This window comes from Chaetodon trifascialis, chromosome 14 (genome assembly GCF_039877785.1).
Source record: "Chaetodon trifascialis isolate fChaTrf1 chromosome 14, fChaTrf1.hap1, whole genome shotgun sequence".
NCBI lineage: Eukaryota > Metazoa > Chordata > Actinopteri > Chaetodontiformes > Chaetodontidae > Chaetodon > Chaetodon trifascialis.
This window is the reverse complement of record NC_092069.1, coordinates 25925001-25946251: the sequence shown is the minus strand read 5'-3', so window position 1 is coordinate 25946251 and position 21251 is coordinate 25925001. Positions and strand designations below refer to the sequence as shown.

The following is a 21251-nucleotide window of genomic DNA, read 5'->3' as shown; positions in this document are numbered from 1 at the left end:
GACTCATCCTCGTTAGCGAAGAGCTGCTCTGCTGTGGTGTCATCAGTCGATTTAATGACATGATCGCTCTGATGTGTGGTGATGCCGGCCTGGCTCAGCGGGGGTGGGGGTGGGGGGGACAGGAAGACCGCCGGAGACTTTCTGAGGCTTGTTATTAGGAGCTGCACAGTGATGGACTCAGACTGGACAGGTCTGAGGACTGAGTGTGCTGATGCTGAGCTGGAGTCAATGAACAGACAAAAGGTGTGATCAGACCAGGTGTGATCAGACCAGGTGTGATCAGGCCAGGTGTGATACGCCTGCAGTGAAACACATGTCAATACCAGTGAGATCCAGAGTCACTGGAGGAGTCACATCATGACCAGCTTAATACACGTCATGATAAGTGGAGTAAGTGTGAAGGAGAAGAATTCAGTAGCACTAGTACTACGACTTCTACTGCGTCTATCACTACTGATAGAAGCAGTAGAAGTACTACAATAACTACAGTAACTGCCCACCGTAACAACAGAATTCAGCAGTTCTGCAATATACAAAACAATGATCTGGAAATCATCGTTAGGAAGAAGGTGCAAGAGTCTCCAGCCATGCCAGCAACTCCTCATTTAGGCACAGCGATGCTTTTAGCTAAATGCTAATATTAGCATCACCTCACAACAGCAACGCTAACATGCAGATGTTTATCATGTATAATGTTTGCGATGTTAGTTCAGCGTGTTGCTATGCTAACATTAGTGCTAAACACAAGCTGAGGCTCATGAGGACGTCGTCAGTTTCAGTGTTAGACAGATTGTGGAATTCTGACTAATTGAAAGTTCATCCTGGGGGGAACATGAATGTGTGGACCAAATAGCTGACGAGACATTTCACTCAAAGCCACAAATGTCAACCTCATGATGGTGCTAAAGCAAATGTCAGAGGATCACCAAAGTCATTGGGATTCATCCTCTGGGAGCCACGAATGTCTGTGCAAAGTTTCACTGCAATTTAATCGTTACTGAGACATTTCAGAGGAATGGACGGACGGACAGACAGACAGACAGACAGACAGACAGACAGACAGACAGACAGACAGGCAGGCAGGCAGGCAGGCAGGCAGGCAGACAGACAGACAGACAGGCAGACAGACAGACAGACAGACAGACAGAGAGGGAGACAGACAGACAGACAGCATCCCATCACGCCACTCGCACGGCTAAAAATATTGACAGAGAAATAAAACACACACGAAAGAATTGGGTAAAACATAAGAAGGCAGTTGTGGATCTCCATTAGCGCAGAAGCTAATTTTAGTGATGCTCTGAATGTTGAATGATGCCGACGCTCTGCCTGACATTTACACAGAAAAGGCTTCTCTGCATCGTTTGGGTGTTAAAAATAAAACTGCACCGGCTGCTGAAGCAGTGAGTGCCTCTCATTGGATTTAAAGATGCCTCATGTGATTTCCTGCCCTGCTCCTCACCCTGAACTCTGCAGAGTGTCTGCTGCTGGAGGACGCGGCGATAGATGGATGAAAACCACTGAAACGACATCGATGACAGAAAGAGACTCCTCCAGCCGTCTCTCTTCCTCTCTCGCACACAGCATCATCCGAAAGTAACACTCAGGGGCTTACAAAACGTTTTTTTCTTCTCGGGAAAATCTCCTTAAAACCCACTCTGAAAGTAAAGCCTTGGGGGTGCGAGAGCTTTGAAAAAGACATCACGTCGGCTGAGAGGACGTCCTGTCCTCCCCTCCAGCTCTGAAGCTAACAGGGTCAGCTGGTGTTTCATAAACTGCAGGAGTGTTTGTGGCCAGCTGCTCCTTCGCAGGCAGGATTTCCTCTCATATTTACTGTACATATGCATTTGATTAGATCACGTCAAGCCGTTAGCTTAATCCACCTGTGCTATCAGCCTCTCTGCTCCTCACTGCGCTGCTTTCTTCTTGATTTTTATGTTTAATATAATTCCTTTTCACTCTGTAACAGACATGTGTTTGCACTCAGCTTCTTAAGAAAAGCAGATTATATTTATTTCTGTTTATCCTGAAAATGTAAAATCTCACTACTTCAGCTACCACAAGTATTACCACCACCACTGGCTTAGTCTTCCTCCACAAGTGGCAGTACTAATAATGCAGTAGTTATCGCAGTAGAAGTATGAACAGTCACTGACAGGGACCACACCAGTAAGATACAGATTTCTAATGCACATCATGGATGGAGACGAGCATAAATGATGGAGGATGATTAGGATGAGGGTCGAGGGATGAAGGGAAGGCAGGATATAAGGAAGGAGGGATGAATGGATGAGGGGGGTTTGAGGGAGGGGTGCAAAGACAGAGTCGAAGGGGAAATGAATGAATCAGGTGAGCTTAAACGCTTCGGAGCGGAAATGGGATGCATTCAGGACATGGACTTTGTTATGAAACTTCATTTATTGCAGTCGTGTTAGCAGCGGTGGACATGAACTCAAGTACTGCAATCAATTAAAATTTTGAGGTACTTAAGAATATCATTTTATGCCACTTTATTCTTCTACTCTAGTACACTTAAAAAAACAACTTTTTATCGTGAAGTGCTGCTGCTGATTGAAAACAGCACAAACTGTCTCCCTGCTGTCCAACGCTTCCACAAACAATATACAAAATACGACAGCATACTGATTTTAAAGCAGTTTTAGTGTAGTCTAAGAATGCACTGTGCAGATGTACTGCGTAGTAAAACAATTCACAGAACCCAGTCCATATATCAGTACTGCAGATACTCAAAATGCAAGGAGTAGTGGTAGTACTAGCTGCATTGCAGTAGCAGTGTCGGCCTGCAGCACCCGGAGTAATACTATGTTGTGTTAGCATTGGGCTAGTAGTGGTCTTGCTGTTGTGGATGTGTTGGTAATAGCACAGAGGGAGCAGCAGCAGTAATACTCTTCATGGGAGTAATTGTACTTCTGCCAGCAGTAGTGGCTCTTGTGGATGTCGCAGCAGTACTGACAACCCTGTTTCATCTTTCCTGGAAGATTTGTAGACATCACATTGTTCTCAGCACATTTCCTCATGACTTCATTAACTGGTGTGATTTGAAAACATAAGGGACCCTGAGTATGTCTCCGTCTTTGTGTCCGTCCTCCTGTCACGCTCTGAATACAGCTATGAAGGAGACTTGTGTGGGATAATCCTCCATGAAGGCCTCCTTCAGTCTGCCGGGCTCCATGAAGCGGTCCAGGCCGCTCTATTGTGTCTCGCTGTGTGCTCAGCTGGGACGGCTGCAATGCTGAGCCCCAGCAGGGAGAAGCAGGAAGCCGTCGGAGTATTTATATCCCCCTCCTCTCCGACAACACGAGCTGTGAACGAGCCAAGTCCAGCAGGCTCTCACACTGACTCACCTCCGACCGTCACGAGACTCAGCTCTGCTTTCACACCCGTATTATCTTCACACCTTATCTCTCTTATTCCGTCCTTCTGCTGTTCAGCCTGCAAGTTATTACAGAGTTCACACTTAATATGAAAGTGAACAGACGTACATTTAATGCTATGATTCATTATTTTTCTTCTGGTTTCGTATTTCTATGACTGGCCCTCTAAATAACTATTACATTATTATACTGGCTCATTATGAATATTACTTTACACAAATGTACTTGAATCTGAAGTGCTTTTGTTTAATATACAGAGCGTTTTATGATTGATTCTTAAATAAAATAATCCATATCAAATGATTTATTTGGATTTCACTGCCTGCATGGATGTTCATGCTGACTTTTTAATGTACACAGCTATGTTTTCATTTTCATGTGCTCATATTAACTGACATTTCTTTACAGTTTGGGTGTAAAAGCTGATTACTGACCAGCAGCAGATCAGCAGAAGCTGGAGTGAACAGGACTGTGAGGCAGCTGAGAGATCCAGAGAAAGCCGCCAAGCAGATCTGGATTTTTCTTTTTTCTGTGTGCCAAATTCTGCTGTTTGTTCACAGCAATGCAGATACAACTTTGGCATTTATTCAGCATTTATGAACTCCTTTAATTTATTTCACTGAGCAAAGTGAATTTTTAAGTACAGCCACAGCAGTTAAACTCCTGGTTTAATGGCTTCCTCCAAAAACTGGAGCCAGAAATGATCTTTTCTTTACTCCTTTATATCTTCTCAGGGCTCCAAATAGACTGGCCAGCTGCCAGTTCCAGGTATACAAACACTTGGCATCAGTGTTTTAACCAACAGAAAGTCAGTGTGGACACCAGCAGCTCATTACAGACAAAAGATAAACAATAAGAAGCCAAATTAATAACAGCAAAAAGTGACAATAAACTTGATTTTTATAGCACTTTTCATTAAAACATTTCAGGGCTGAGGCAAGTTAGACACTCAGAATGAAATGAAGGATAAATACAGTAATAATAACAACAACAACAACAACAACAACAACAACAACAATAATAATATCACTGTAGGTTGAAGAGAAGCAGCCAGTGTTACTGCAGTGATTCTGCAGGTTGTCCTGTTCCTTACAGCATCAGGTCAAAGGTCGGCACAGTCCCAGAATGTCCTGATGTGGACATGTCTGTTAGGACAGACAGGGAGGGACACACAGGTCACAGTCAGTACTGAGACGTTTGCCTCGAGGCGGTGAAGTTACAAAGTCCCTGTTGGTTCCTCGTCAGGTGGATCCCACATCAGCACCTGTCGCTGCTGCTGAGCCGAGTGACGACCAACTGTCTGCAGGCCACCAGGAGAGTAACTGAGTACATTTACTCATCGTACTAAAGTACAACTACTCTATCTGAGTATTTTCATTTTCTGCCACTTTATACTTTTTAATCCACCATGTTCATTTAATCCCTTTGGCTACTTTTTAGATTCTGATTAATAATGAAAGACATAATCAACAAATGAATGATCACGTGACGAAATGACGATCAATAATAGACTTTATCTTAGACTTATTGATTCCCACTGGAACAGGCTGCCCAGCAGTTTCTGAAATAATTCAGTTGACATTTACTCCACATTTACCAGCTGCAGCATGAAAGTGATGAACACATGAACGCCTCAGTAATTATAGTCCAATCATAAACAGAAACGTCGTTCTGAAATGGACCGTTCTGCATAAAGAGGAATAAAGTCATTCAGTCATATTTTCATGTGAGAGTGTTTGTTATGTTACAGCGTCTTCAGTCTTTCCTGAAGTTCAAAGGTCACCAGCTCCTTTGACTTCCCTCAACCAGTCCTTGAGCGATACAGCGACCCCCCACCTGCGCTACCCGCGAGTCGCCCTGAAACATGGCGTCAGCCGAGCATGTGAAGTGGAAATGCAAAGCGTGCAGGCTGTACAGTAAAAGCTCTCCCAGGCCTCCTGAGAGCAGCAGCGAGCGTTTCATCACACGGGCCTGCCGCTGCCTGCCTCATAACTTCCCCTCTTTGATCCCGAACCCTGCAGTCATATGCAAAGCAGGCTGGGAAGACGCCGCCATGCTGGGAGCGATCGCACGAACAGAGCAAAGACTGGAGTAGACTGTGTTTCATTTCCAGAGGTTAAAGTCTGCCGGTGAACTCCGCAGTGACACACCAGGAGCTGGAAAACAGGCCGTGACGTAGAAACAACACGAGCGCCAAGACACGGTTTCATCCTCTGACGTCCAACGACGGCGACACAATATACTACAGCATGAATGCAATCATAATAATAACACAAAGTTATGGAAAGATCCTGAGACGAGGAGGGGTTTTATGTCATCATCATCATCAGATGGTGATGTTTAGGGGCCGTGACGTTCACTTCACACACGGCTGTGATTTGATTACTTTGTAGCATAAGTTCATACAGAAAAGCGTCAATCTTTGATGTCCAGGAAGTTCTTCATCTTTCTTTTCTTTGCTTCCACGTCTCAGCTTTTCTCCCAGAGTTAGTCATTTCACACAAATCCCAGAATGCCTTTCAACAGACCCTACAACGCGCGTGTCACTGTTTCTTTGGATCAGCAGTGTCCTCTGAACTCTTCTTACTGTGGACGTGCAGCACCAGCTGATGACTGGCGCTCCGTCAAGCCAATGAGCATCTGAAAACAAGGAGATGCTGCTGCAGTGGAATATAGTAAATGGCCTAAATATAAAGATATATAGCCTAAATGTGAGTAGAGGTACCCTTGATATACATATATAGATGACCTAAATAGGTATTTATCAAGATAAATATAGCAAATAGCCTTTTTCTGGAGCACGCCTCAACATGCTGTTAGAAAAACATGAAAAAGATTCAGTTTCTGTTGCATTTTTATCAGTTTTTACTGAACTTGGCTTCGTGCTGTGGTCACATTGTGTTTTCCAGGTAATAAGGCTCACATATAGTTTTCTGCAGGCGTCTATTTGCATTGCATTGTGTTCAATCAGCGTGACCAATCCTCTATTACCCAGTGACTAGCAGTTAGATCAAAGTAAATTTTACAGAAGTAGGAAGGACTCTGTAAGAGTAGAAATATGTATCAGTGGAGGTTTAAGTCTACCAGTTCTAGACTGAACGCATTATTTCCAGAGAAAATGTGACAGCAGCGTGCAGAAAGATCTCCTGCAGGGCTCAGAGCTCACACTGATTCACAGACTCACACTGAACTCTGGGCGTCACATCCTCAGACGTACGACCCACAGATGACAAAGTCTGATGATAATCATGTTAATGCTGAGGGGAGGTGGTGGCGGTGGTGGTGGTGGTGGTGGCGGTGGCGGTGGCGGTGGCGGTGGCGGCAGCAGCAGCGGCTCGGCTCTGCGTGTTCCTGCTTTCTGAAACTTCAAAGTTCACTGTGATGGATGCTCGCAGCTTCAGTCTGCCATGGATTTTTAATACACCCGCTGCTAAGCTAACAGCAAAAAACACACTTATCTTTAAGACGGAGCGCTTCACTTTTCTTTCATCTCAACTCAACTCACTCTTCTCTGCTGTGGGAACACACACACACACACACACACACACACACACACACACGCAGAGCAGTATGAACGCACCGAGGAGAGAGAAACACTTCAGCTGACCTATTTGGATATTTTCATCAGGATATGATGACTTTATGTCCTCAGTATGAGGGTGGAGACAACACACACACTTACAGAGGTTTAACAGGCCTCCACAGGGGGTCTTTGCTGCAGCAGAGAGCAGCTGGCTGGCCCCCATACAATTAACAGACGTGTGTGTGTGTGTGTGTGTGTGTGTGTGTGTGTGTGTGTGTGTGTGTGTGTGCTGTAATAAAAAAACATTTTGTCAAATTCTGAATTTGAGGGGTGTGTGCTGCAAGAAACAGACTTCAGCTTTAATTTTATGATGTGAAGTTCATGAAGAAAACGCCAGAGATGTGTGGGAGGGAGGCAGTGAGGGAGGGGAGGAGTTCACCAGTATATGGCCTGTGAGGCTCTGTGGGGGGGGGGGGGGGGCATTGTCATAGTTTTGGAATGAGTCACCCTGAATCTAATGCCTCATTTGCATTTTCATTAGAAAGTCACTTTTAACCAGCCGACGAGGCCGAGACGCTCGTCCTGATGGAGGAAACGGTCCAAACTGTTTAAACTTTGACCGAGTTTGACTTCCCTGGCAGCGCTCTGTCCCTCCTGCCCCCATGTAGCTGCACACAAACTCAACCTCAAACTATTGTTCTGTGAAAGCGTTTCATAAAACAGCTGCTGGTGATGCACTTTTTCACTGCTGTTTGTGGAGTTTACCGTTAGTTTCTTTCTGAGGTTAACTGGCTGAATGTCAGTGATTTAACAACAACAACAGCGTCAGGTTTTGGTGTCACCTCATTTCTGTTTTTCATTTTAAAATCTGCAGACTGCAGCCGTCTTAGTTTTCCTTTGTACACCTCACTCCTGTCTAATGACAAATAAGTCCTCTGTCCATGTCTGTGAGGATCTGTTGTCTCGTCAGTTATTGGCTGTGACCTTCGACCGTCGAGCGCACTGAGAGCTGACCACACAGGAATAAAAACTTAGACCAGGCTTGAGGTGATTAGAACACATGTGGAAACAAGGAGGAACAGCTTGTGTCAACGTGAGTCACGGTCAGACAAAAAGGCGACGTCTGGGGTTCAGGGTGTGATGAGAACAGAATGTAACAGGGAGAGAAACGTGTTTCACAGCAGCGTCCTCTGGTTGGACACGCAGTTGTCTTCTGATCTGACGCCTCCATCAGCGGGACGACGCCGTTCGTACAAGCCTTCAAAAACGCTGCGAAAGATGGAAAGATGATGGTTTGGGTTAAAGATGATGGTTTGGGTTAAAGTAACAAAGGGTTAGGCTTAAGGTTAGTTTAAGGTAAGATAAGAGATAAGATATAACTTTATCAGTCCCCTGCTGGGGAAATTTGGGTGTTACAGGCAGCAGCAAGTAGCAGCAACATCAACTGTGTATATATATAAAAACATTCTATTAAAAAATAATATTGATGATGGAAAAAACTGAAAATTGCACATGTTAAGGTGATTAATAAGGTAAATAAGTGCAGTGTTTTGCTCTATTGTACAGTCAATAAATATATATGTAACACAGCAGAAAAATATATATGCATAGGTTTGGTACAAAAAAAAATATATGTAATACTGAAGAAAATACATGATGTTGTACAAGATACTGCAAACAGTAAACACAGTGCTGCATCACAACAATGCTGGAGGTGAGAGGGTTAGGGGTTGGAGTTCAGGTCTGGGTCAGGGTTCGGGGTTAGGAACAGTTATGGAACGACTGGTCATGGTAAGAAAATCCAGGTGTTCATGCATTCACAGTCAGTTAATCAGCTGTTCTTTGGCTCATGACCAACTTTTCCACTAAAATCAGGGAATCCGTTCGATGGTTTCGCACCTTTTTGCAATAGGCTTCCCTTTGAATCCTTGACCTCCATGCCAAATTTCAGCCTCCTGAAGTGAAAACTGCCACCAAACAAACTTTGTTCTGACCGACCAACCATCAAACAGCGTGAGCTACAGAGCTGAACACAACGTCGGCTGACTGCAGGACACAAACTGCAGCCTCCCACGTTTTCTCCACCATCCGTCCACCCTGACCTCGTTCCTACGTGGACTTTGTCGCTCCATAATTCCTCCTTTACTCAGTCACAATTCATACGCCCACTACAGGACTTTGTCACTTGATTGTTCTTTGCAAATAAATGTCGTCACGTTTTTCTTCAGAGGAGATTTCCCGTCTTTGGAACCAAGAGATGTCGACCAAACCAGAACAAGCAGAGCCACATCAAAAGGGCTGTCCACATACTTTTGGCCAAATAGTTTAGAGTTAGGAGAGAGAAGGGAAAAAAGTGCAGAATAATGAGTGAGAAAGTGAAAGAGAGGGAGGTGACAGCCAGAGAGAGAAAGAGAGGGAGGGAGGGAGGGAGGAGGCGTGAGTTTGCATAAAGAGGACAGGGAAGGGCGAGAGACACTGAGAGAGAGAGGAGAGAGAGAGAGAGGTGACATTTAAAAATAGAGAAGAAGAAGAGAGAGCAGTGAGGACGGAGAGGAAGATGTGTGTGTGTGTGTGTGTGTGTGTGTGTGTGTGTGTGTGTGTGTGTGTGTGTGTGTGTGTGTGTGTGTGTGTGTGAAGCAGCAGCTGTTTTCCTTCATCCAGTGAATACCAAAGTCATCTCTGCATCAGGGGCACAGCGGTAATTTCCCATGATCCTCTCCAGAAACAACCTTCACTCCTTCCCAGCGGTGCGTTTCAGCCATTTTAAACAGGAAGACCAAGGTGTGACACACGATGATTGATGATGATGATGATGATGATGATGATGATGATGATGATGATGATGATGATGATGATGCAGCAGGTGAGCAGCTCAAAGCTGGATCAGATGACAGGAAATCGTCTTAATAAAGCTCTGATCTGATCCGTACGTTCACACAGACGTGACGTTTCAGACGCGTTTTTATCTTTCTGTGTTTCTGTGCACAGAGCAGACGACCAGGCAGGCAGGGACAGTTCAGACATTTCTCTGGTAAAATGATGATGCATGAGCCTGCAGGCGAAGGCAGCGAGCTCACAGGTAAACAGGAGTGTTGCAGGTAAAAGGTACAAGCAGGCACAGGTGCAGGTTCAGGCTCAGGTTCAGGAAGAACAACAGCAACAATCTGCCCACTGAGTGCAGCACAGGGGCTGGTGAGAGGAGCGTGAGACACAGGTGAACAGGTGTATGTGGGAGTCAGGTGACAGGTGGGACAGTTTGAGGACATCTGGTGGACAGGTGGAGGACGGTGCAAAACGGTCAGAGCTGCTGGTGAGTTCAGGTTTTGGCCCCAAACACCAAACTTCAGACGTCAGTCAGCTGCAGCGAGGGTTCAACAAGAAGCAGCTCCAACACGTTACTCCTCCAAATCCACAAGCTCACCTCTGTTTGAGCTCAGGTTGAACAAACGACTTTGTGCTAACGACGTCTTTAAAGGTGGTGAAACACAAGCTGTTTGGCAGAGCTAGGCTAGCTGCTTCCATCGGGATGCTAATCTATGCTAAGCACATACTGACAGCATCAACATGCTAAACACACAGACACGAGGTGTTTTCTTTATAATGTTGAACTCCCTTTACAGTCCAGAGTCATCCTGGCTTTCCTCAATATTCCTCCTCCTCCTCCTCCTCCTCCTCCTCCTCCTCCTCCTCCTCCTCCTCCTCCACCTCCTCTTCTTCTCAATGGTGATTTCAGGAAGCTTCTGCTGGACTCTGGTTTCTCAGCAGGAGGATGAATTCAGAATGAAAACGAAGTGACAGGAACGACCGATTCAGCCAACACATACGGGAAGAGCCGTGTGTGTGTGTGTGTGTGTGTGTGTGTGTGTGTGTGTGTGTGTGTGTGTGTGTGTGTGTGTGTGTGTGTGTCCAGGAAACAGCCTTACAATTGAAACAAAAGCCTGACATGAATCACCTCTCTCTCTCCCTCTCTCTCCCCTTTCTCTCTCCTCTCTCTCTCTCCTCTCTCTCCCTCCCTCCCTCTCTCCCTCTCCCTCTCTCTCTCTCCTCTCTCTCTCCCTCTCTCTCCTCTCTCTCTCCCTCCCTCTCCCTCTCTCTCTCTCTCCCTCCCTCTCTCTCTCTCTCTCCCTCTCTCTCTCCCTCCCTCTCTCTCTCTCTCCTCTCTCTCTCCCTCTCTCTCCTCTCTCTCTCCCTCCCTCTCTCTCTCTCTCTCTCTCTCCCTCTCTCTCTCTCTCTCTCTCTCTCTCTCCCTCCCTCCCTCTCTCCCTCTCCTCTCTCTCTCTCCTCTCTCTCTCCCTCCCTCTCCCTCTCTCTCTCTCTCCCTCCCTCTCTCTCTCTCTCTCCCTCTCTCTCTCCCTCCCTCTCTCTCTCTCCTCTCTCTCTCCCTCTCTCTCCTCTCTCTCTCCCTCCCTCTCTCTCTCTCTCTCTCTCTCTCCCTCTCTCTCTCTCTCTCTGTCTCTCTCTCTCTCTCTCTCTCTCTCCTCTCTCCCTCCTTCAGCTCAGTCTGTTTCTTCCCTGAGTCGACGGAGCAGCAGCTCCGTCACTCACAGCTCCATGAATCAACAGCAGCCTCAGTGGCTACATGCACAAAGTTCGCAGTAACCTTGAGTTCATGGTGAGTCTCCACTGCTGGTCCGTCCTGGATCAAACGTGATGAAGCGTCCTCTCGGCCGTCCTTCCCTTGTAAAGACATGATGCGCTGTGCTAATGTTAACCAGCGTTTGGATCCGATCACCATGAACACATTAAGACTCTCAGCCCTTTTCATTCTTTTGGCCCTCAGATGGGACCAGTTCACTCAGTCCTTCCAGCACATTTCACTACACATCATTGCACAATGAAATAATGCAACACAAAATAAAATATCATCATCAGTATGTGCAACTACAAATGACATCAGAGGTAGAATTATTTGTCCTGCATCTCTTATATTTGAAATAAAGATCTGACTTATGCTGTTTCATGTAGATGCATAAATATTTGTGACCTGCAAATTAAAACTGATCAAGTCCTTTGAGTTTAGATGTAGCTCTTCTGTAGATAACGTATTTCTAACTCCGTCTGCGTCCCATCAGGAATCCTGTATAATTTTCAGTATTTTTAAGTTTCGTTAAAGTAGTTTGAATGTCTTTTAAAAAAGACAAAATTAGGAAGTGAGAGCAAATAAAATATAAAAGAGGAAGAAGACAATTACACTAACAGTGAAACCTGAGAGACGGCAAACAAACACACATGCACACGCGCGCACACACGCGCGCACACACACACACACACACACAGAAAACAAAATACTGAGAAGTGAACTTCCCCTGCAGTTAAAAAGTGCTTCAGGAGGAAGATGTAATTATTAGCAGAAGGAACTGGATTTGGAGAAGCAGAAAAGAAGAAAGATGAAAAATAAAAGCTTGTGAGGCGGCAGCAGCAGCAGCAGCAGCAGCGCTGACGGAAAGATGAATCTGGTTTGTTTCTGTAATGCAGTTAGAGAGCAGAGCAGAGCTCACATTAAACTCTGCAGACCCCAAACTGGTCTGCTGTCTCCTCTGCTGTCCTCTGAAAATATCTGCTGCACTCGAATGCATCACGTGACTCCTTGCAGAGTTCAAACATCTCTGCTTTTCACTGATGAAGCTGCTTCCTCCAGCCATGCTAGCAGTTAACGTTCGCATGCCAACATGCTCACGGTGACGATGCTAACGTGCTGATGTTCTGCAGGTATAATGTTTAGCATGGTCATCGTCTTAGCTCAGTGTGTTAGCATGCTAACATGTGCAACATAAAGCTCAGAGCTCAGTAGTTCTGCTCATAAACCAAAGCACTGGATGAATTAGATTACCTGACGATGGCGCTGTGTGAAGTCAGAGGATCACTGAAGTTGCTCATTTTTAGAGGAACATGAATGTCTCAACCAAACTTCACAACAATCCCTGTAATGAATAATAGGATGTTTCATTTTGGGCCAACGTGGTCGACGCACCACAGACCCACACTGGCGCCCCTGCAGCCGTGCAGCCCGGCAATTTTCTTGAAAACTGTGACTTCATTCTCGAAATGTCAGCTTTTTCAGGGTTTCTGTGTTTATTTCATTTTATACAGCATGTTGGTTAGAATATTTTATGCATGTGATGGAGTAAATAATGACTTCTGCTTTCTGATTTTTCTAATTAAATGTATTTTTTATGTACTTTTAATAATCTAATGCAGCTTTTTTACTTACTGTGGACTTAAATGTTTGAAATCACCTGAAACTGAACCCAGTGACATCAGATGATCGTTATGATCATGATGAGGAATATTTGTAGTGATCCGGGTGTTGAGAGAGGGTTAACAGCAGAACAAAGGGTGAAGCTAAAGCATTAACACAGACACCTGAAGCACCCACAGGACAGTTTGTTCTCTGCTGGAGGTGTAAACCACTCAGTAATATTTCATAAAGTACCTTAGTTCACCTATATCGCCATAGCAACCTCAGCCTCTTTTTAATTGGAGCCTGAGGCCAAACTGCATCCCTTTCATCTTCCACACACACACACACACACACACACACACGCACACACACACACACACACACACACACACACACACACACACACACACACACACACACAGTATGCATCTATGCTCACTGAGACACATACAGATGTACTGATGTTTCTGTTTTAACACACACACACACACACACACACATGCACACGCACACGCACACGCACACACACACACACACACACACACGCCCTGCTCTGAGGCGTCGGCTCCCAGTGGGATGCAGTGATGTGGTGTCAGCCGTCGCTCTTGATGTTACAGGTTCAGATCTGGTTCATGAGTGTCAGTCATTCTTTCACAGTCACAAACTCAGAGTGACTTCTTCCCTGCTTGCTCCAGTTTTCCTTCACTGTAACACCTGAAACAACACTTTCACGATTCTTCGAGTCTAAAACTAAAGCTGAAAACAGGTCAGGAAACAGGTTTTGCTTGCTGTGAACGTTCTTCCTGTGCACACTGGCCAATCAAAGGTGCCCTGCTGAGACGCTTTCACTGCCCAGTGTCAAAGCGTTCAACAGACCCTCCGATCCAGTAGAGGGCAGCGTATCAGACTCATGTTTTGCCTCGCTGTGAAAAGTTTCTATATGTTTGAAGATACCAGCAGGGGGCGATAATGAGCAGAGCAAAGGACAAACATGGTGTAAACAGCAAAAAATACCATGTATGGAGGCGGAGGACAGAGAGGATGGACGGGTCAAACACAGGACCTTCACTCACGAGGACGAGGTTTGTGTCCCATGTGAAACCAAAAGATGCCTTTTAACTTACGCACAGAAGTATGTAACACACACACTCAAACCCAAACCAGGACCGTTTCCTAAAGTAGTTTTGGTGTCTAAACCAAAGCAAACTGTCACCTGAAAAGCTTTATTTTGAAAGTCTGACCAGATGCTGCATATTTATTATTTCTATGGCAGATAAAATCTGCTCTGTTTAAGGCTGCAATGCTTAACGTTCAATCACTGAAAGTTCATTTGGTCACACAGAAAAGGCAGACAGGCGGCAGGAGGTGAGAGCTTCTGAGAGCGGGAGGCTATGGCTATTTCCTGGAAGCAGGACCTCATATCTGGCACACGCTGAGCTCAGAAAATAATGAGTAGAACAGATTTATTCAGCTAATTTGATAAAGAGAGTTAAGCGCAGTGTTAATCGAACCCAGCCCAAAGGTGATAAAGAGGCGTCCGACCGTAGCCTGTTTCTGTGCTGTCAGCCAGTTCAGCTTCAAATTGAAAGTTGAACCTCTTTTCATAATACCAAGTTGAAAAGGTCATTTTTTTGAATCCATTATCTACAAACTCGTCACAGCCTGCAGGGATGGATGTAAAAACACACTCACTGCAAAGAGGCTTTTAAAAATGGTGCCAAACTGTAAAAATATGTGAAAAATGTTGCAGCATAATATTCCACTTACACGCTGTTACCAGCAAGCTCTCAGGGGGAAGAGGAGCGGCACAACAGCAGATGGATTCAGGAAAATGAAGTTATTTATTAGGAATGCAGGAAACAAATAAGAAAAAATAAGGAGGCTCAACCTCAAACAGAATATCAGACCTGTCCTCCTCCTGCCTGTCCGAGACCATCCTGCTAGCATGTTTAGCATGTTGCTAACATCAAACCACAGGCAGTAAAACATGCATGAAAACAGTGGAAAGAATCAGTCACATGGGCGGGGGCCATAACGAGCTCACAGTGGTGCAGATACATGTTGGAACACAGAGTCACTCATGTTGGTTTTGTTGCTAAATAAAACTCTTCATAACCTCCAGCTGGTTCATAGCTGCTCTCCAACCATGATGCCTCATCAGCAAAGAGCAAGTAAGAACACATGTTGGCTGCTGCAGGTCTGAAGTTCACGGGAACACGGGAGCCCTGAGGGCGAGCGCTGTTAGGCGCTGCTGGGACTTGAACCCACGATCTCCTGTTTACAAGACAGGTGCTTTGACCAGCTGAGCCGCAGCACCTGACACAGGCCACTATCTGTTAATACCTGGAACTGATATGTCTTAGTGGACAGGTGAGAGACATCGCTGTTCACACCTGTGTCCATGCGTCTCTGAGGAGTCCAGCTGTCCACTCGTGTTCAGATTCGAACTCTTCTGCTGGAAGGTGCACAGTTATTACTCGTTTCACACGTCCAAACAGCGAACTGAGAAAACCAGAGACAGCTAATGTTCAAAGCAGGTCTTCAGCTGTTTGACGTCATTTACAACCTGCAAATGAGTGCAGGACGAGACGGACGAGACGGAAATGGAACTCCAACCACATCAGTGGTCCTCTCGTTGGCTCACTGTCAACCGGCGCGTCCTGCATTGATGAGGTTTGTCCCTGTTATGTCCTTGTTGGGGACACATCAGGACGCATTAGCGTTCACGCTACAAAAGACATGTGGTCCCAGACTAAGCGAGCGGTCTGAGTGATCAGATCACAAAGCGTCTTAGAGCCGTCCACTTGTGATCAGGTCTTCAGGCGCTGACGGCACTAACGTTAACGTTAACGTCAGAGAAAGATCACGGTCTGTTTGAAAGGAGAAACTCTCAGCAGCATCCAGTCTGTCCCCGACTGTCCCCACGCTTTTCCTGCCTAAACCTGACCACAGTCTGGATGCTGGTGTCCCAGTCCTGCACTCTGTGTCCTCCATCTACCCCGACCACCTCCCTGCGTCTCCAGCGCGGCACATAAACGTCATGTTTCATTCACTCAAACAAACACTGACGCTGGCAGCTATTACATTTGCTGGCACAACCTAATTAAGAATGCAGATGAGCCGTGTGTAAACGCAGGAGTCTGGACGGGCTGAGCCGAGCTTGGTACGAAGGCTGGACGCAGGGGACGTGACACAACACTGGATCTGGTTTATCTGATATGCACACAAACAGAAATGTAAAAAATGCACTTTGTGGTTTCAGTGGGACATGAAGACTGCAGAAAATCCTACATCAGACTGTTGTTCCAGCGCGTAGACTGGTCCATCATCAGGCTGATTTATCACAGAGTTGTTTTTATTGAGAAACTGCAATTATGGAGAGAAAGAAATTAAACTGTACTGATTTTCTTTAGAGCTATAAATTATTCAGACGCACACGTCTGGCCGTCTGGCCCGAGGCTTGAGGGACTCAGGTGAACCACATAGCTTATTAACCCTCCAACACACACGCATGCGCGCGCGCGCACACACACACGCACGCACACACACGCGCACGCACACACACATGCACGCACACACACGCGCACACAGGCCTTTAACAAGACAAAGGGAGGCTCTGTCTTTTGACAGGCGAGGTGAAGAGTTGTTCTCCATCTTTGTTCTGTTTCAAGCCAGTGGAGCAGAGAGCATCATGGGAAATGAATGAAGGAAGGGCTTTGACGTCTAATTTCCCGTTAGTCCAGCCAATCAATGCACAACTTTAGCGGCTGAGTTAAGCAGTCGCACGGTGGGAGTGGAGAAGAGCGATGACTTCGACTCTGCTGTTGACCAATAACAAACCGTCTTATTCGTCCAACATGGAGGAAAGGATTGTAGCTTGTTAGCCGCGTCTCACCGTCCTTTTCTAAGGTTTCATTCGGACTACGTGCACAAATGTGAGTCTTGATTGCTTGATTGAGTGCACCTGTGCTCAGGTGGAGAGGAGGCTGGGCCCAACCTGCCCTGCAGAAACACACTCAGAGGAGAGACAGACAGGAGACGAAGGAGACAGAGGAGACAGGAGCACTTTTACTTCAGTCAGGTTTTGAAAGCAGTACTTTAACCTGTAGTGGAGTATTTCCCCAGTGTGTTAGTACTATGTTTATTGAAGTAAAGGATCTGAATACTTCTTCCCGCTGTGTGCTGGTTGCATTAGCGTTAGCGAGCCTGATAAGAACTGGTGGAAGAGCGACGTCCTACCGGACATTTGCTCCTCTTCAGTGGCAGTAAACACACCACAGAGGAGACTCAGAGGCTCTGACAGCAGCTGCTCATGGCTGCTCAGCTCTGACCACATCGCTGTGAATGCTCAACTGACCAGCGGTCAGCTCTGTCCTCTGACCCCCCGCCTGACACATCACACAGCCACGAGGCCACGCCTGCGACAGTCACTCTTTCCTCTGTTCCTCCTCTGGCGTTGACACGCTTTGCCTCGCTGGAAAAGCTGCAGTTTTATCCTGTTTGCTCCCTGATATGTGACTGCTCCCTCTGTGAAATGTGAATCACAGAGACACGACGAGACGAGAGGAGAGAGGGTGAAAGAGGAGGACATGAAACGAGAAAATGAGTGGACGAGAGAGGAGGAGGCGGGAAAGACATGGAGACGAAAGAGAAGGGGAGAACGAAAAGAGAGGAAGAGGAGGTGAAAGCAGAGAGAGTGGGAGAGAGGGGGGAGGCAAAAAGAGGAAGAGGAGGTGAAAACAGAGAGTGGGAGAGAGGGGGAGACGAAAAGAGAGGAAGAGGAGGTGAAAACAGAGAGAGTGGGAGAGAGGGGGGAGATGAAAAGAGAGGAAGAGGAGGTGAAAACAGAGAGAGTGGGAGAGAGGGGGGAGATGAAAAGAGAGGAAGAGGAGGTGAAAACAGAGAGAGTGGGAGAGAGGGGGGAGGTGAAAAGGGAGGAGGTGGGGAGAGCAAAAGGAGAAGGGGAGGCTTCACCTTGTTTTCCCAGAAGAAGAAGACAGATGACTGAAGGAGTGTGGGGGTGCTGCCTTAATGAGAGGACACACATGTGTGACACACACACACACACACACACACACACACACACACACACACACACACGGTGACACAGCACAATTGGTACCAGCTGCTGCTGTTTATCGTTATTAACGAGGTAACGCTTGCAATCCCAAGGTCAACAAGGAGTGTGTGTGTGTGTGTGTGTGTGTGTGTGTGTGTGTGTGTGTGTGTGTGCGTGTGTGTGCGCGCGCGTGTGTCCACAGAGGGAAAGGGAAAGTGTGGGAGAGACTCAGGATTTGTTCAGACTGCAGGCAAATCAGATTTGTTTCCCAAATCAGATCTTAAAGACGGACTGTGTGTTTTCTCAGATGTGTGTGTCCAGACATCACCAGCCGATCAGCGTGTGCTGCTGAAGAGGACTGCTGTTCTTCAGTTACTCTGGATTTCACGTCCTCGTTGTGCGTCGCTGAGGAAGCGACACAAAATGCTACCACACAAGTGAGCGGCATCATTTAGAGGCAATATTTAGAGATGCAGAAAAACCCAAATACACAGAGCAAGAAGTAGTACATATACTGTACTGAGTTAAAGAGGGTGTGAGCAGGTCTGGGGTCAGTGTGGAGCACACGCTCACATCCAGCTGTTTTAAGTATCATAGAAACGGTTTATTTTCTGCCTTATGATAGAATCATCAGCTCCTCCTGGAAACAGGAAACAGTTCGAGAAGTCCTCCAACAGTTCAGGCTGTTCGGACTTTGACAGAGTTCTGTGTCTTTGGCAGAGACAGTCATGAAGCAGCTGTGAATGTCTCTCTGTGGACGACTGGCGAAATGTCAGAGGTTTGATTTCAGGGATCGAAAACACCAACAAGAACATCGCATCTTGAAGTCGGTTCCTCTAAATTAAGCAGCCCCGTCACAGCTTCATGTAGGTATTTGGATGAAACTCAGAGAAGTGTTTCCTGAAGGCATCATTGTCTGAGACTCAGTTTGATGATGTGACGACATGATGGTGAAGGTTTTAGGGTTGGGGGGCTTTGTCGTTGTTTCTCCGTTGAAAATCGTGGTCACGCTTTAAAAATGTTAACTGATGTCTGGAAAGTGGAAACAAACAGCAGTTAAATCTGATGTTTGCTGACCCAGTTTGTGGACTTTGTGCCTCGACGTCGTCACAGTTTTCCTTTGCTCGAGTCCACTAGAGGGCGCTCTCTGTCTGCTACGTGTGAACTTGCTTTTGCAAACATGCAACAGCCTTTATGAGGAAAGGATGTATTGAACTGTTTACTGAGTTAATATTAACAGCTTTCATCGTGTACTTTATGTCAAACAGGCGTGTTTGTGCTGAACTTTTGCCTGTTAAACACTCACAGCGTGATTAGCATAATGCTAATAAGTGACATCAGGAGTGAGTGGAAGGATAATGCAGCTGTTCCTCTAATGGCCACTAGATGGTGACACTGAGAAAGCCTGAACCGAGCTGAAGGGAAGCTCCAGTTAGTGTGTGACCTCAGCAGGCGGCGTCTCTTCTTCTTTGGTGGTGCTGCTCTGTTGAGACGCTCACAGGGAATGTGTGTGTTTGATTGACAGGTGTGTCATCTCATTGTTTCTGCTCCGCTTTGCCCAAATTAAGCAGATTTTATTCGATTTTCAGCCCAAATGAAAGAAAATGGAAACATCTCGTTATGATATCTCGAACACGACGTTCTTTTCTTTGCACAGTCGATGCTTTCGTGACTCCACCGCCGTCGTCTTCTTCCATTTTCCAAAAACTTTCTTTTCTGCTTTTTTGTTTACGAATCCGAGTCTTCACCTGCACTCCTGAACGGAGGAGGAGGAGGAGGAGGAGAAGGAGGAGGAGGAGGAGGAGGAGGAGGAGGAGGAGGAGGAGAAGGAGGAGGAGGAGGAGGAGGAGGAGGAGGAGGGAAGCGCTGTTTGTTGCTATGTGTGTAGAGACGACTCTCCCACTCATTCTCCGTTTCTTCTTCTCTAATTTGGGAATGCAGGATGTGCTTTTCATAACAATGAGGAGTTATATTTCGATCCAGCGCTGACGGAGGCACAAACACACAAACCTGCCTGAAACACTCAGCCGGTGCAGCCACACACTCACACACATGTACAGTGTTCATAAAGACACACACACTCACAATGACACACACATGCACACAAACACACAAAAGAAAAGACTCACACACACACAGAAACCTGCTCATTACACAGACAGACACACACACGTCGTACTGGTGTGTGTTTCATGTGTATTCCATATTATGCAAATGTACAACTCTGACTGAACACGGGCACGCAGGCAGCCAACCTACACACACACACACACACACACACACACACACACACACACACACACGAGGAGGAGGAGGAGGAAGATGGAGAAAGAAGAAAATGGAAATGAGAAACGCTGCTGGATGAGTGACAGACGTGATTCAGCTGCAGCTGAACTGCGGCTGTGGTCTGAAACATTTTGAGGATTTTTCATGATGGCCGTGTTCACGCGCTCCGATCGATCGGTTAATCATCGTTACTTCAGATTAATATCAATCCGTTCACCCTGTGAGTGACTGTGAAGGTGGAGGCGTCTCTGAAGCCTCGAAGGTGAAGGTGAGACCTGCAGCAGAGGAGCTTCTGCTGAAGTGAAGATGAGTTTCAGGGTGAAGGCTGTGAGTGTTTGGATCTGACAGGTAGAACCGGAGAACCCTGGTTCTTCATCCCTGTGTGTGTGCAGGTGTCTCCGTCTCTTTGTTCAGACCCTTGGCTCAGGCTTTGCATCCTACAGGGTCCTGGTTTCTATCCAGGGAGTTTCACACCATGTTTACACCTCAGAACATGTCAGAAACACTTTAAAACTCATCCAGAGAAACTTTACTGTCTGAATCTCATTGATGTTTGTAACTTTGCAGTCAGAGCAGGTCCTCAGGAGCGCCCCCTGCAGTCCACAAGCCTGAGCCCCCCCAGCAGATCCAGTCCGCTCTGGACCCTCTCACATAGTGAATTTGTTTTGTCAGTCCAGTTCATGTGTTCTGTGTCTGACATGTACAGACGCTCCAGAGCCGCTTTGGAAAGCGCAGTCGGTGCAGATCGTCCTTTAATACGACTAAAAGCACAATGTTTAACTGATGTAATTATCCTTCTGCCGTTAA

At 46.3% G+C, this 21251-nt stretch overlaps 1 non-coding gene across 1 annotated transcript; it reads right to left on the bottom strand.

Annotated features, from left to right (window-relative positions):
- Positions 1-15342: 15342 nt before the first annotated feature.
- Positions 15343-15416, bottom strand: trnat-ugu (transfer RNA threonine (anticodon UGU)). Its single transcript has one exon. It is a non-coding gene; the product is annotated as a tRNA-Thr (tRNA).
- Between the last annotated feature and the right edge of the window lie 5835 nt (positions 15417-21251).